Here is a 15,984-nt window from a genome sequence, read left to right as displayed (position 1 = left end):
TTCTCTGTGGGTGCTCCGGCATTATGGAACCAACTGCCGGTTGAGCTCCGGACGGCATCGGACCTCCGATCCTTCCGTCGCGGGTTGAAGACCCATTTATTTGAACTAGCGGGTCTGGCCTGATGGGGGTATATGGGTTTTTATAGGTTTTTTATTATTTTATCATTCTTGTTTTAATTGGGCATTGGTTTAATTTTCTTTTAATTTTTGTATTGTTATTTATATATGCCCTGTGAACCGCCCTGAGTCCCTTAGGGAGAAGGGCGGTATAGAAATCTCAATAAATAAATAAATAAATAAATAACTAGGTAACATCATCAGTGCCAGTAAGGAATGCTCTTTGCTGCCTGTTTATATTCTGGTGTCTTGCCTGTCTGGGTGGATGGTTGTCCAATCTTTTTTATCAAGCGACTCTGGGTGGTTTATTTTTATTTATTTTATTTATTTTAATTCCATTTATATCCCGCCCTTCTCCGAAGACTCAGGGCGGCTTACAAGCTTAGCAGTAGCCTTCATTCTACGTATATGCCTGCTTATTAGGGCTTTCACACCCCCCACAAGCGGCATTATTACAAAGTCAGCTTAATTGCCCCCAACAATCTGGGTCCTCATTTTACCTACCTGGGAAGGATGGAAGGCTGAGTCAACCTGGAGCCTGGTGGGACTCGAACCTGCACTAATTGCAGGCAGCTGGTGTTACTTAAGGAGGCATTAGCCCACTGCTCCACCAAGGTTTACCATTCTATAAAAACTATAAACCTTTTTAAAAAAATCAAAACATTAGGCACTGAAGTACAATATTAACACGAGCACCACAATGTATAAAAGAACCAATGCAAAGATGGGCTTGCGTTGGAAGCATCTCCTAATCTAGTTGTTGTTGTTAGTTGCGAAGTCATGTCACGACCCCATGGGACAACATTCCTCTCCAGGCCTTCCTGTCCTCTACCATCTCTGGGAGTCCCTTTAATCTCACGGCTCCTGCTTCAGTGACTCCATCAAGCCACCTCCTTCTCTGTCATCCCCTTCTTCTCTTGCCCCTCGATCTAATCTAGTAGCCACCTCTAAAATGGTTGGGATGGATAGATGTCGCTCGAGAGAGAGGCAGTCCCTCAAGCAAGTCAGCCTCAACCCTGTATCCTTCTCGCAATAGATGTTTAGTTACTTTAGCTCAGGGGTCTCCAACCTTGGCAACTTTGCGGCTTGCGGACTTTACCTTCCAGATTTTTAAGCCAGCCTGAGGAATTCTGGGAGTTGAAGTCTGTAAGTTGTGGAGTCGGCAAGGTTGGAGGCCTTTGCTTATATGGAGGTTGCTGCCTTCCCGTCACATTGGCATCAGCTGTTTCTCTTGCATGTCTGCCTAACGCCTCCCTTTCAGGTTTTCTCCCGATGCCTGCAACTGCCCTTCCCCAGTTAAAGTGGGAAAGAACAACTGGAATTGTGGGGGGAAGGATACCTGGAAAGGAAGGAACTCGGCTACGTTTGTGTGCATAAATTGATGGGAAGGAAGGTGTTGTGAAGAGCACACCGCAGCCCGTTTATGGTCGTGCAAGACTGCACAAAGCCGCTAGCATAAACCATCCCTTCCTTATTAAGAAAAAAGCTAGAAAGCTGTAAATGATAGCGCTAAGGAGCAAAAAACAAAAGTGTTTGCAGGTAAACAAAAGAGCATGCAAACCAGGTGGAGATAAATTGCCATTTTAAAACAGTGAGGGTGGGGGGGGGGAAATCACAGCAAGTCCCCTTTTTAAAAAAACAAAAGAAAAAAAATCCTTTCCTACTTTACAATTTTAAGGGAACACGCTTCCACTTGGAAGTAACAGGCTGGGCTGGATGAACTTGTCTTAAGGTTAAATCGAAGAAGTTTCCTCTCTTGGACGCTTGGAAAATAAAATTGTGCAAATATTGTAACCAGAGATTTGTTAGAAATGCAGTGTCCATGTGGAGGGAGAGCCTTCCTAGATCCCCAATAAATGTTCCAAAAGGTGCAGTGTCGATTTCTTAATCACGCAGGAAGCATTCCTGTCTCCAGATTTAATCCCTTTTTATGGATTCTGTTGGCTCGTTTAAAAACCAAGGACGATACAAAACACGGATCCGTGGAATTGTATTAGAAAACTTCTCCGATCTAAATCTCCAGTCAGGATTATTTCGTTGCTCCTATTGGCATTGCGCCTTTAAGACTCGCCATTCCAGATGTGCAGGATATTGTGTGCTTTAAAATTATTGTTTACACATTGTCTGATTTTCCCTCTTTCCAAGCTGTGCTATGCCCCAGTAACGGACACCGTTTGCAGTAGGAAATTCCTTGTATTCATTACAAGCCTTGAGTTATGTCTATCAAATGGGAAAACAATAGTTAAGTCTGTATTTCATTCCCCCCCTGCAAAAAAGCAATATTTTAATGGTTAAAACATTCACCTGCATGGCTTGCAGTGTCACAGAATAACAGACTTGGAAGGGACCTCAGAGGTCTTCCAGTCCAACCCCCTGCTCACCATTCCAGACAAATGACTGTCCTGTCTCTTCTTAAAAACCTCCAGTGTTGGTGTACCCACAAATTCTGAAGGCAAGTTGTTCCACTGGTTAATTGTAGTCAAGGGCAAGAATTTCTCCTTAGTTCCAGGTTGTTTCTCTCCTTGATTAGTTTCCATCCATTGTTTCTTGTCTAGGTCTACTGGTTGAGCAAAATGGGTGATTTTCAAGGTTAATACTGAAAGGGATTAATTTGGACTGGAAATCTTTTTTGTTTGAATTTGTGGATAGAACAGTGAGGGAAATCACAGGGTGTTTTATCGTCATGTATGATAAAAGCAGCACACTAAAAAGCAGAGACATCGCCCTGTCAACAAAAGTGCGTATAGTCAAGGCTACGGTCTTCCCAGATGCAATGTATGGCTGTGAAAGTTGGACCATAAGAAAGGCTGAGCGCCAAAGAATTGAGGCCTTTGAACTCTGGTGCTGGAGAAGACTCCTGCGAGTCCCTTGGACTGCAAGGTGATCAAACCGGTCCGTCCTAGAGGAGATCAACCCTGACTGCTCTTTAGAAGGCCAGATCTTGAAGCTAAAACTCAAATACTTTGGCCACCTAATGAGAAGGAAGGACTCCCTGGAGAAGAGCCTAATGCTGGGGAAGATCGAGGGCAATAGAAGAAGGGGACGACAGAGAATGAGGTGGCTGGATGGAGTCACTGAAGCAGGAGGCATGAGCTTAAATGGACTCCAGAAGATGGTAGAGGACAGGAAGGCCTGGAGGAACATTGTCCATGGGGTCGCGATGGGTCGGACACGACTTCACAACTAACAACAACAACAACATGATAAAAGCAGCATGACTTTTATATGTTCAGCGTTGGAAAGACCATACGATACCCTTCTTGCAGCAAAAGTGATAGCTAACAACAGCAGAGTGATAAGATTGGAACCAGCAAATCCTCAACCCCCCCCAAAAAAAAACCAACACAGGACCTAGCCATCAGCCACAGCCCCTGGGAATATGACCTTTAGGACATAATAGGATTAACCCACCATGATCAGAATAGAAAAAGGACACACTCAGAAGCTCAGGTCAAAGTTCATGCCACAGGAACAGGAACAACTCCAAACACAAAAGCCCAAAAAGGTATAAAAACCCACCACTCCCAGTACCACGTGGTCAGCTGCCCCAGAGCCACATGCTGTGGTGGTTCTGCTCTTCAATAAACAAGAATCTTCTTTCTAAAGCAGTCTCCATTTTGTTTATTCCCGGCTTGGACTGGACCCAGATGAAGATTTTCCTTTCAACACTACTATATCCCCCCCACCCAATAGGGGAATGGTTAACAAAGATGATAGAACAATGGCTGTGTTAATGGCTCCCATGAGAGAAAAAATTGCTGAAAAATATTATCTGTAATTGGAAGGCCTTTGTGGACTTTTTTTGCAGGAGCTGGAGAAAAAAAATATCAGAATTTGACATATGGATTTGATGATTGTTAAAACTTAAAAAGGAAGAAAAGGATTTTAATTTCCTTTTTTTCTTTTGGCTGGGGGTGGTGGTGGACATTTTATTACAGCCTTAAACTAGGAGTTTATTTTTATATAATATCATCATCATCATCAATAACAACAATGTAGTGTATGCTGCTAGCATACACAGGAAATGCCAGTGCAGCAGGGGGCTGGACAGCTCCAGGCGATAACCGCTGTGGCGGGAAAAGCCGGATGGAGCAAGTTTGACAGCCCCTGGCATGGTCAGCTCTGGCGGGAAGCCAGGGTTTAAAATTATTGGCCACATGCACTGGCGGGAAGCCCAGGTTCCATTCTATTGGCCATCATTCACCTGGGCAGGTATAAGAAAACCTGGTAAGCCCCTTTGCCCCCCAGTTCATTCCTGATCCGAATAAAAGAAGTACTACCCAGCTCAAGTGTCCGTCTCTTTGTGTGACCACGCGACTTTGCAAACAACATAACAACAACAAATAATAATAATAATAATAACAATAAAATGGCTAAGAGCAGGAAAGTTGAAGAAAGAGACCGAGGGACTAATTCTGGCTGCACAAGACCAAGCCTTAAGGACAAATGCATAGAAAGTCAAAATTGAGAAGACGGCAACAGACAGTGAGTGCCGCCTATGCAAAGAAGCTGAAGAAACAGTGGACCTCCTGGTAAGCTGCTGCAAGAAGATTGCACAGACTGACTACAAGCAGCAGCATGACAAAGTGGCAACAATGGTGCACTGGAAGGTCTGCAAGAAATATTATTTGCCTGGAAGCAAGAACTGGTGGGACCATGAAATAGAGAAAGTCATAGACAATGAAGAAGTTAAACTGCTCTGGGTCTTCAGAATTTAAACAGACAAGCACCTGCCACATAACACCCCACACTTAACAATTGTCGATAAGAAAGACAAAAATGTCTGGATAATGGACGTGGCAGTGCCTGGAGACAGAAGAATAGATGAGAAAGAACTGGAGAAGATATCAAAACACAAAGACCTACAAACAGAAATAGAACGACTGTGGCAAAGGCAAGCAAGGGTGGTACCAATAGTAATAGGCGCCTTGGGTGCAATCCCAAAACAACTGGAGCGCCACTTGAACACCATCATCGGCATTGACAAATTCACCATCAGTCAATTGCAAAAGGCGGCCTTACTAGGAACTGCTTCCATCCTGCGACGAGATCTGTAATGCCGTCAAACATCCACATCTGCCTATCCCGGGTCCTTGGTAAGGACTCGATAGGTAGACAAAAATGCCAAATCCAGTCTGAACATCTGGCTGACTGACAACAACAACAACAACAACAACAGAGATGGAAGGGACCTTGGGGAGAGAGAGAGAGAGAGAGAGAGAGAATAGATGACAGACAGACAGACAGACAGACAGACAGACAGACAGACAGAGAAGATGGAGAAAGATAGGGAGGGAGAGACAGATTATATTAAACTACCTCTATTAGAATCTGAATATGAGACAAACCAACAACATGAGGCCCTGCCATTTCAAAACTATTCACTGGAGAAGTTGGTATCATGCTTATACAGAAAGGAGCATGGCTTCCTAACATCAGCCTAATCTGTTTTCGAAAAGATTAGTGTATTTGTGAGTGGCAGATGGCACTGCATTGTTCTATGTCAATCTCTGGAATCCGAGGCAAATATCAAAAAGGGGGAGAAATTGCTGCAAAGATGTGATTGTAAACACACCTGGAGCACACCTGGAGAGTCTCACGTTCTGCTTCTGAATGTCATATGAATGTAATTAATGATTTGCAGGGAAAATTTCTACCCTGGGTTATTTTTACACTTTATATGTCCCCGTAGCTGTGGCCATTAGGGAAAACAGCAACCGCTCTAACTAATTCTTGAATAAAGGAAAGGCTTTCATAAATCAGGCTGAACTTCCTAATTGCTGTCGAAAATTATTTCCATGTTGCAAGCAAAGGATCTGGAGCTTGAAAGGATTCAGAGCTGATAATTTCTTTTGAAACGAGGGAAATATATTGCTTTCTGCTTGCAGCTGCCTGGAGATAATTCAAAATCAGAGTTCAGAATTGGGGAGATCTCTTTTCCACTCTTAAAGGTCTTTATTTATGGTTTTCACCCCTTTGCTTTTCCAAGTCTGAATGGCTTATTCTGGTCTTCTATTCCAGCGAGAAACCAGAGAAAAGCTGCTCTTGGATCAGGAGCAAGAGAGAAATGATGAAAAGAGTTTGATTAAACAAAAAATGTGTAAAGGATGAAAATTAATTTCTTGCTTGGTGAACTGGTTAAATGCATGTCAAAAGACAACCTTGGCAGTATTAAATAGCTCCATGCAAAACTTTCAATTAACCAAGTACGGAGTTACACAGATATTCAATCATTTTTATCAGCTGATGAGGAAATGACAAACGTAGGGGCTAAAACAAAAGAGAGAGCACAACAGCTAGAGGCTGTCTCAACAGTAGTAACTGTGAGAGGAATCTCAGAGTCCTAGCGGACAATCCCTTAAATAGGAGCCAGCCGTGTGCTGCAGCTGCCCAAAAAGCCAATGCAATCCTGGGCTGCATCAACCGAGGGATAGAATCAAGGTCACATAAGGTGTTAGTACCATTTTATAATGACTTTATAAGACCACACTTGGAATACTGTGTCCAGTTTTGATCACAACAATAGAAAAAAAAGATGTTGAGACTCTAGAAAGAGCGCAGAGAAGAGCAACAAAGATGATTAAGGGACTGGAGGATAAAACATACAAAGAACGGTTGCTGGAATTGGGTATGTCTATGTTGTGATTCAGGGTCAGCCTGTGGGTTCGGCAGTTAGGTCGGATGACTCAGAGGAAGAGGGGGGTGTTGAAGACCTTGCTGAGGGGGTTGAAGATCTTGCTGATGAGAGCCCTCAGCCAGGCCCCTCCCACTTGGTCACCACGGAGACCCAGCTGTGTGAGCCTGACAGCGTGGATGAAGATGACCCACAGCTGGCCCTGTTCAAGGACGCCCGACGCAGGAGGCAGTCAATTAGGAGTAAACAGAGGAAGGCAATGGGGCTCCTCGGAAGGAGGCAGAGAGAAGCCACGTCCTGAACTCTATATAAGGGGAATGTGTGGGAGGGCTGGTTTGCTGAAGGCAACCGCTTGGATAGTTCCTGTTTCTTAAAGCTCCTGTTTCTTGGTTCGTGTCTTGTTTGTTTTTGTAGGTATAAATTTGGCAGGCATAATTCCAGCCTCTTGCCTTCTTGTAAAAGGGGTTGTCCCTGCCTTTTCTGCAGGGCCGGTAGCAGGCTGGTACAGAACAGTCTAGTTCAATGAAGAGAAGGATGAGGAGGGACATGATAGCAGCGTTCCAATATTTGAGAGACTGTCACAAAGAAGAGATGGTTAACCTATTCTCCACAGCAGGACAAGAAGCAACGGATGGAAACTCATCAAGGAGAGAAGCAACCCAGAACCAAACAGAAATTTCCTGACAGTGAGAACAATTGACCAGTGGAACTGCTTGCTTTCAGAAGAAGGCTGGGGGCTAAACATACGACGAACGGTTGAAGGAACTGAAAACGTCCAAACTAATGGAGAGAAGGACTGGGATGGCATGTTAGCTTAATACTTTAATTGGAGACTTCCAGGAGATTCCAGTTCTGGACCATTATTATTATTATTATTATTATTTTTTAAAAAAGCAATTTCAGAAAAATAAATCTTCTTCCATATAATTAGCAAGAAAACTATGTGCATAACTCAATGAAGATTTCAGGAGTCAAACCTGATTCGAAAGGAAATTATTACTTCTGTTTCCCCTCCCTCCTTCTTTTTTAACCAGCCCGTATACTTCAGGATAGTAAGTACATACCTGGAATACTGCATACAGAATACAGTACACACCTGGTATATTTCATTTAGTTTTGGTCACCACATTACAGAAAAGATGTCGAGACTTTGGAAGAAGTGCAAAGAAGAGCAACTCAGATAATTAAAGACCCGGAGACTAAAATATATGAAGAACGATTGCAGGATTTGGGTTTGGCTAGTCTAGAGAAAAGAAGGAATAGAGGGGACACGATAGCAGTCTTCCAGCATTTGAGGGTCTGCCCCAGAGAAGAGGGAGTCAAGCTATCCTCCAAAGCACCTGAAGGCAGGAGAAGAAGCAACGGATGGAAACTCATCAAGGAGAGAAGCAACCTGGAATTAAGGAGAAACTTCCTGACAGTTGGAACAATTAACCAGTGGAACAGAAGTTGCCTTCAGAAGCTGTGGGCACTCCATCACTGGAGGTTTTAAAGAAGAGACTGGACAACCACTTCTCTGAGATGTTATAAGTTATCCTGCTTGAGCAGGGGGGCTGGACTAGAAGACCTTCAAGGTCCCTTCCAGTTCTATTCTATTCTATTCTATTCTATTCTATTCTATTCTATTCTATTCTATTCTATTCTATTCTATTCTATTCTATTCTATTCTGTTCTATTCTATTCTATTCTATTCTATTCTATTCTATTCTATTCTATTCTATTCTATTCTATTCTATTCTATTCTATTCTATTCTATTCTATTCTATTCTATAGCATGATAGCAGTATTCCAGTATTTGAGGGGCTGCCACAAAGAAGACGGGGACAAATTATTCTCCAAAGCACCAGAAGGCAAGACAAGAAACAATGGTTGGAAATTGATCAAAGAGACAATTAACCTGGAATTAAGGAGAAACTTCCTAACAGTGAGAACAATTAACAGTGGAACAGCTTGGCTCCAGATGCTGTGAATACTCCATCACTGGAGGTTTTTAAGAAGAGACTGGACAGCCACTTGTCAGAAACGGTCTAGGGCAGAGGTCTTCAAACATGGCCCTTTTATGACTTGTGGACTTCAACTCCCAGAATTCCTCAGCTAGTGTGCCTGGCTGAGGAATTCTGGGAGTTGAAGTCCACAAGTCATAAAAGGGCCAAGTTTGAAGACCCCTGGTCTAGGGTCTCCTCCTTGCAGAATGGGACAGCTTGCCTCAGCCAACTCAACATGTCCAATTCTCCATGGGACAACTCACGGAGGGACAATCCAACAGTTCAATTTAATTATTTAAAACAATTACAAAATTGTTTTGTCTTTTTGCCGTTCACATTTTATTTGCTCCCTTCTTTGGCATCCTTTCTTTAACCATTCCTTTGATCTCAGAGTGTAAACTCTTGTCCCAGGGTGAGTTGTCCAGTGGTGAGTTGGCTACGGTGAGTTGTCTCGTGGCAACTTGGCCATGGTTGAGCTGGCTGTGGCAAGTTGTCATAGACAGAGGCTGGACTAGAAGATCTCCAAGGTCCCTTCCAGCAATATTTGGATTGAATCTAAGCAACAGATTTTCCAGGTCGCAATGCATGATGCAGAATGTAGCTTCTTATGGATGGAACACTTTTCTTATCCTGAGTGGTCATTCTGCCTGGGAACCATCCCAAACAGTTGGAAGTGCCTTGGTGGAGCAGTTGGAAAGAGCCTTGGTGGAGCAGTGGGCTAATGCCTCCTTAAGTAACACCAGCTGCCTGCCATTAGTGCAGGTTCGCATCCCACCAGGCTCAAGGTTGACTCAGCCTTCCATCCTTCCCAGGTAGGTAAAATGAGGACCCAGATTGTTGGGGGCAATTAAGCTGACTTTGTAAAAATGCCGCTGGGGGGGATGGGACGAAAGCCCTAATAAGCAGGCATATACATAGAATGAAGGCTACTGCTAAGCTTGTAAGCCGCCCTGAGTCTTCGGAGAAGGGTGGGATATAAATGGAATTAAAATAAAATAATAAATAAATAAAATAAGTTGGCTAGCTGTGTCCGTGGATTTGATGTCCTGCCCTCTCGTTGAGTGGCAGAAAGCTTCAAGGCCTAACGTAAAAAGCAGTTGGGGATGTCAAAGACGAGCAAGGATATTGATTTTTCATTGATGAATGTTTAATAGCCTGGGTTGTAAGCTGTCGAGAGTAACACTGTAAGAGACAACTATCTAAAAATAGTTTTTAAAACCCTGTCCTCCCACCCCCTCACTCGAAACAGAGAGTTTTCTTTATCCCTGCAGCAGTATTAGCTGCCAGTGTTGTTGTAACTTTGAACAATTAATCAGAATAGAGCGGGAAGGGACCTTGGAGGTCTTCTAGTCCAGCCCCCTGCTCAAGCAGTAGACCCTCTACTATCTCAGACAAGTGATGGTCCAGTCTTTTTTTTTTTTAAAAAAAAATCTCCAATGTTGGAGCGCTCACAACTTTTGAAAGCAAGCTGTTCCACTGGTTAATTGTCCTCCCTGTTAGGAAGTTTCTCCTTAATTCCAGGTTGCTTCTCTCCTTGATGAGTTTCCATCCGCTGCTTCTTCTCCTGCTTTCAGGTGCTTTGAAAAAATAGATTGACTTCCTGCTATCATGTCATCCCTGGTCCTTCTTTCCTCCATACTAGCCAGACCCAATTCCCGTAACCGTTCTTCATACATTTTAGTCTGCAGGTCTTTAATTTTGCATAGTCTATAGATGGTGTTAGGGACGCGGTGGCTCAGTGGGTTAGGATGCTGAGCTTGTCGATCAGAAGGTCGGCAGTTTGGCGGGTCAAATCCCGAGTGCCGCGTAACAGAGTGAGCGCCTGTTACTCGTCCCAGCTTCTGCCAACCTAGCAGTTCGAAAGCACGTAAAAATGCAAGTAGAAAAATAGGGACCACTCCGGTGGGAAGGTAACAGCGCTCCGTGCGCCTTTGGCATCTAGTCATGCCAGCCACATGACCACGGAGACATCCTCGGACAAGCGCTGGCTCTTCGGCTTTGAAACGGAGATGAGCACCAGCCCCTAGAGTCGGAAACGACTAGCATGCGTGTGTGGGGGAACCTTGACCTTGACCTTTATAGATGTTGTTAATGTCTGTGCCTACTGAGGGCTGATTTGTCAGAGAGCCAGGCTTCTAGAAATTCCCTGGCATTTTGGGGCTTGGCCTGGTCTAGGACGGTCACGTCTTGCAGATGTAATGAAATGTCTGCAAGAAAACAAGCAAGCTCAGAGAGCACCAAGGACCCCTCATTTCAACTCCGAGCTACAACTATTCTCCTTCGTTGGTAGAATTCATCTATTCTTCCAAGCAATGTGGAGTTAGAGCTGGGTGACAATTTTCGCAATAGAATCACTCATACGGTAATGCGTGGCCCACCGTGTCACCTTCTTCCAATTGACAGGGACAAATCTTCTCCGGGAAAATGAATGGGTTGCTGTCTTTATTCAAGTAACACTACAGGCAATATAAAAGCCAAGGTAAAAAGTCTAACAATATTTCATAGTCACAGGGCTGTAAAATAGACTTAGCTAGGAGAAAAGGTTGACTTTGGTTCTCTTCTCTCGAAGCAAGGACAAACTCCAAGCGTGGTCTCCCTTGCAAATCAATATCCATTATTTGCCATTGGGCAACTCCTCCAGCTCCTAGGAAAACCCAAAGGATGCCAGCCTATTATAGATAGGTCAATATTTTCTAATTTTGCCTCCAAGGTCTTCTGGCAGATCAAATAAAAAAATATCTACGCGCATCAGTAGGACTACAGTCTGGGGGGAGAATATTCATTAAGCACTGGTGCAGTTAGGAATGACTTTAAATGTCCCAGGAACAAGAAGACACCCCAAAGAAAGCACGAACTATCAATTCTTCAGAAAGGAAAGGAAAGGAAAGGGAAAAAAAGAAAAGATGCAAGACAGTTTGTTCTGCTCTGATGCAAAAATTTCTGCTTCAGAGTAAGGAGCCGCCAGGGGGATGTCCGTAAGTTTTAAAGTGGGATGAGTTAAGGAAAAGGACTGGTGGATTGTCCTGACTTTGTGCACCTCTTGTCAAAGGAGAGAAATAATTGCTAACTGCTGTAACTGGTAATAATTAGCCAAGCTGGGTGAGTGTGCCTGGGTGTCACTTATCAAAGACTAACCAGCACCAATGCTGTCATCTGTAACAGCCCGTCGAGGTAGTCAAGGCTGGAAAATCAATGTTGTTCAAGCCAGTAGTAATCTTACTGTAAACCTTGCCTTTGTAACATTGTATTAGATTGCAGGAGCACATCATGAGAAAGGCAGGGCTAGATGAATCAAAAGTTGGAATTAAGATTGCCGGAAGGAACATCAACAACCTAAGATATGCAGATGATACCACTCTAATGGCAGAAAGTGAAGAGGAACTGAAGAGTCTCTTGTTGGGAGTGAAGAAGGAGAGTGCAAAAGTTGTGTTGAAACTAAACATTAAGAAAACGAAGATCATGGCATCTGGCCCTCTCAATTCCTGGCAAATAGATGGGGAAGAAATGGAGGTAGTGAGAGATTTTATTTTCCTGAGCTCCAAGATCACTGCAGATGGGGACTGTAGTCAAGAAATTAAAAGATGTTTGCTCCTTGGGAGGAAAGCCATGGCAAATCTAGACAGCACACTAAAAAGCAGAGACATCACCCTGTCAACAAAAGTGCATATAGTCAAGGCTACAGTCTTCCCAGTTGCAATGTATGGCAGTGAAAGTTGGACCATAAGAAAGGCTGAGCGCCAAAGAATTGAGGCCTTTGAACTCTGGTGCTGGAGAAGACTCCTGCGAGTCCCTTGGACTGCAAGGCGATCCAACCGGTCAGTCCTAGAGGAGATCAACCCTGACTGTTCTTTAGAAGGCCAGATCCTGAAGCTAAAACTGAAATACCTTTGGCCACCTAATGAGAAGGAAGGACTCACTGGAGAAGAGCCTAATGCTGGGAAAGGTGGAGGGCAAGAGAAGAATGGGACGACAGAGAAGGAGGTGGCTGGATGGAGTCACTGAAGCAGGAGGCCTGAGCTTCAGTGGACTCCAGAAGATGGTAGAGGACAGGAAGGCCTGGAGGAACGTTGTCCATAGGGTCACGATGGGTCGGACACGACTTCGCAACTAACAACAAAAAATAGATTGTAGAATGAAATACCAAAATACAAAAGCAAATAGTAGGACACAGTGGAGAGGGAAAAGGGAAGGGAAGGGAAGGGAAGGGAAGGGAAGGGAAGGAAAGGAAAGGAAAGGAAAGGAAAGGAAAGGAAAGGAAAGGAAAGGAAAGGAAAGGAAAGGAAAGGAAAGGAAAGGAAAGGAAAGGAAAGGAAAGGAAAAGAAAGGAAAGGAAAGGCATTGACCTCCGAATTCCTCTGTTGCAGTAGAATGAAGCACTAACATCAAACCTCAGCTTTTTTACGTTTCCATAATAGTATAAACTAGCCATTTCTATAACAATAAATCAATCTAATCAGTAAAACCCCCAAATCAAAATTTCGTGTTTTCTTCCCCACCTCGAGCACAAAGTCCGGAAGCGGTTTCCAAGTGGAAACAAAAGTACTTATATTCTTTCCTTTCATCAAAAGGGTCAATTTAGCCATCTCTGCCAACTCCATTTGTCCATAGCGGGAGTCGAAATGTCCTTCCATTTTTTTTTGCAAGCAATAATCTTATTGTAAAGTTCGGAGGAGAAGTGTAGGAAGAGGCAGGAGGCTGGGGTGGCCAGCAGCCTTTGGAACTCCCCTATAGACTAGGAGAAATGGGATACTTCTGGTAAGGATTCATTGCGGCGAAATCAATGACCAATGAGCTTTTTCTGCAGGGAAGCCTCTACAGATAAAGGAGGGATCATGAGATTGTCCACCCAGACAGCCGCTCTTCATAACTGAAAGTTCTGCAGCTAGTTTACAAGAGAAGCAGCTGGGAGCTGAGCAACTTCCAACAAGTTCACATCCACAACATAGTCGTATGGACACAAAGTTCTGCTGAACCTCATTTCTTAATCACCTTTGAGAATCGCATTTGAACTGCTTTTCAGCTATTAAGAATCTTCCAATCAACAGTTCTGATAATGCGCACTGGGTGAGTTTCCTTAGGGAAAGAGATTTTAAAGATAAGCTTGGCATTTTTCAAATTTTATTATTATTTTTTAATAAACAGCGGAAGGATAATTAGAACATTGATTCTGGAAAGTTGTAAACAGCCTAAAAAATGCAGATGGATTTGAAATAAGGTTTTGAAATTAATTACGCGGATCCTTCCTGTGGGAAAAGGATGTTGTTTTGAATTCTTAAAAGAAAATATGATAGGATGGTAATTTGAATGCTGGACACTAGAGGGAGCCAGAAGGAATTAAAGATTGCAATTAATGAGGAACAGAACTTAAATTTAGAATAGAATAGAATAGAATAGAATAGAATAGAATAGAATAGAATAGAATAGAATAGAATAGAATAGAATAGAATAGAATAGAATAGAATAGAATAGAATAGAATAGAATAGAACAGAATAGGGATGGGATGGGATGGGATGGGATAGGATAGGATAGGATAGGATAGGATAGGATAGGATAGGATAGGATAGGATAGGATAGGATAGGGTAGGATAGGATAGAGCTGGAAGGGACCTTGGAGGTCTTCTAGTCCAGCCCCCTGCTCAAGCAGGAGAGGTTAATGTACTAAAACAGAATGGAGCAAACTACTTTAACACTGAACATATTAGAGGATATTTCTGGGCATTCAACCCAGAAGTTATTTCTAAAAAAATGTCTGTTATTATAAATCAATTGTTTTTAAAAGGCACCACTCCTCTTGGACCTTACAATAAAGTAAAATTAGTTCATCTGGGCATGATTCTTGACAATCCTGCAAGGCTGATACTACTTCAGGAGAAGAAATGAGAACACTGAGCTGATTAAAGGAGAAATAAGAAAGTGCAGATGGAGAAGGAGGGAATGGAGGACCTAATAATCAGAGTTATGTTTTTAGTACTGGTGTTTAAGAGGAGGAATATTAAAGAAACTGGGGAGAGGAGAAGAGAGGAGAAAATAGGAGAGAAAAAAGAAGAGGAGAGGAGAGGGAAGGGAGGGACAGGGACTGAGAGGAAGGAAGGAAGGAAGGAAGGAAGGAAGGAAGGAAGGAAGGAAGGAAGGAAGGAAGGAAGGAAGGAAGGAAGGAAGGAAGGGTAGAGGAGAGGAGAGGAAGGGACAGGGACCCAGAGGAACGGAGGGAGGGAAGGAGGAAGGAAGGACAGGAGAGGAGAGGAGAGGAGAGAAGGAGAAGGGAGGGACAGGTAAGGAAGGAAGGAAGGAAGGAAGGAAGGAAGGAAGGAAGGAAGGGTAGAGGAGAGGAGAGGAAGGGACAGGGACCCAGAGGAACGGAGGGAGGGAAGGAGGAAGGAAGGACAGGAGAGGAGAGGAGAGGAGAGAAGGAGAAGGGAGGGACAGGGAAGGAAGGAAGGAAGGAAGGAAGGAAGGAAGGAAGGAAGGAAGGAAGGAAGGAAGGAAGGGTAGAGGAGAGGAGAGGAAGGGACAGGGACCCAGAGGAATGGAGGGAGGGAAGGAGGAAGGAAGGACAGGAGAGGAGAGGAGAGGAGAGAAGGAGAAGGGAGGGACAGGGAAGGAAGGAAGGAAGGAAGGAAGGAAGGAAGGAAGGAAGGAAGGAAGGGTAGAGGAGAGGAGAGGAAGGGACAGGGACCCAGAGGAACGGAGGGAGGGAAGGAAGGAGAGGAGAGGAGAGGAGAGGAGAGAAGGAGTAGGAAGGGAGGGACAGGGAAGGAAGGAAGGAAGGAAGGAAGGAAGGAAGGAAGGAAGGAAGGAAGGAAGGAAGGAAGGAAGGAAGGAAGGGAGAGGAGAGGAATAAATATAGATGCAATCCATCTCTTAAATAAACCAATTCCATGCTATATTGGGGTGAAAGAGAGAAAGGACAAGGACATTCAATACTTTGGGAATAAGCTGCAGGTCCAATGGGATGGGGCACGGCAGATATCCTTCATATTATCTGGAATCTAGTTTGCCATTGCTTCCTTCACAGAGCTGAGAGAAAGTGGCTGGCTCAAGGTCACCCACCTGGCTGGGTGCCCAAGGTGGGACTAGAACTCACAATCTCCTGGTTTACAGCCTGATGCCTTAACCACTAAACACAAATTAGCTTTACCAGAGGTATCATCACCAGCCAATCTTACCCGCTAGTTATCACTCGTAGGAGAGTACAAAAATAATAATTTTTTAAAAAATGTACCACTGCACTGAAAGCACAGGCAGCT

The sequence above is a fragment of the Vipera ursinii genome (assembly GCF_947247035.1).
Source record: "Vipera ursinii genome assembly, chromosome: 5".
In the NCBI taxonomy this organism is placed as follows: domain Eukaryota; kingdom Metazoa; phylum Chordata; class Lepidosauria; order Squamata; family Viperidae; genus Vipera; species Vipera ursinii.
The sequence above is the reverse complement of the archived record's forward strand: the minus strand, read 5'-3'. Positions refer to the sequence as shown.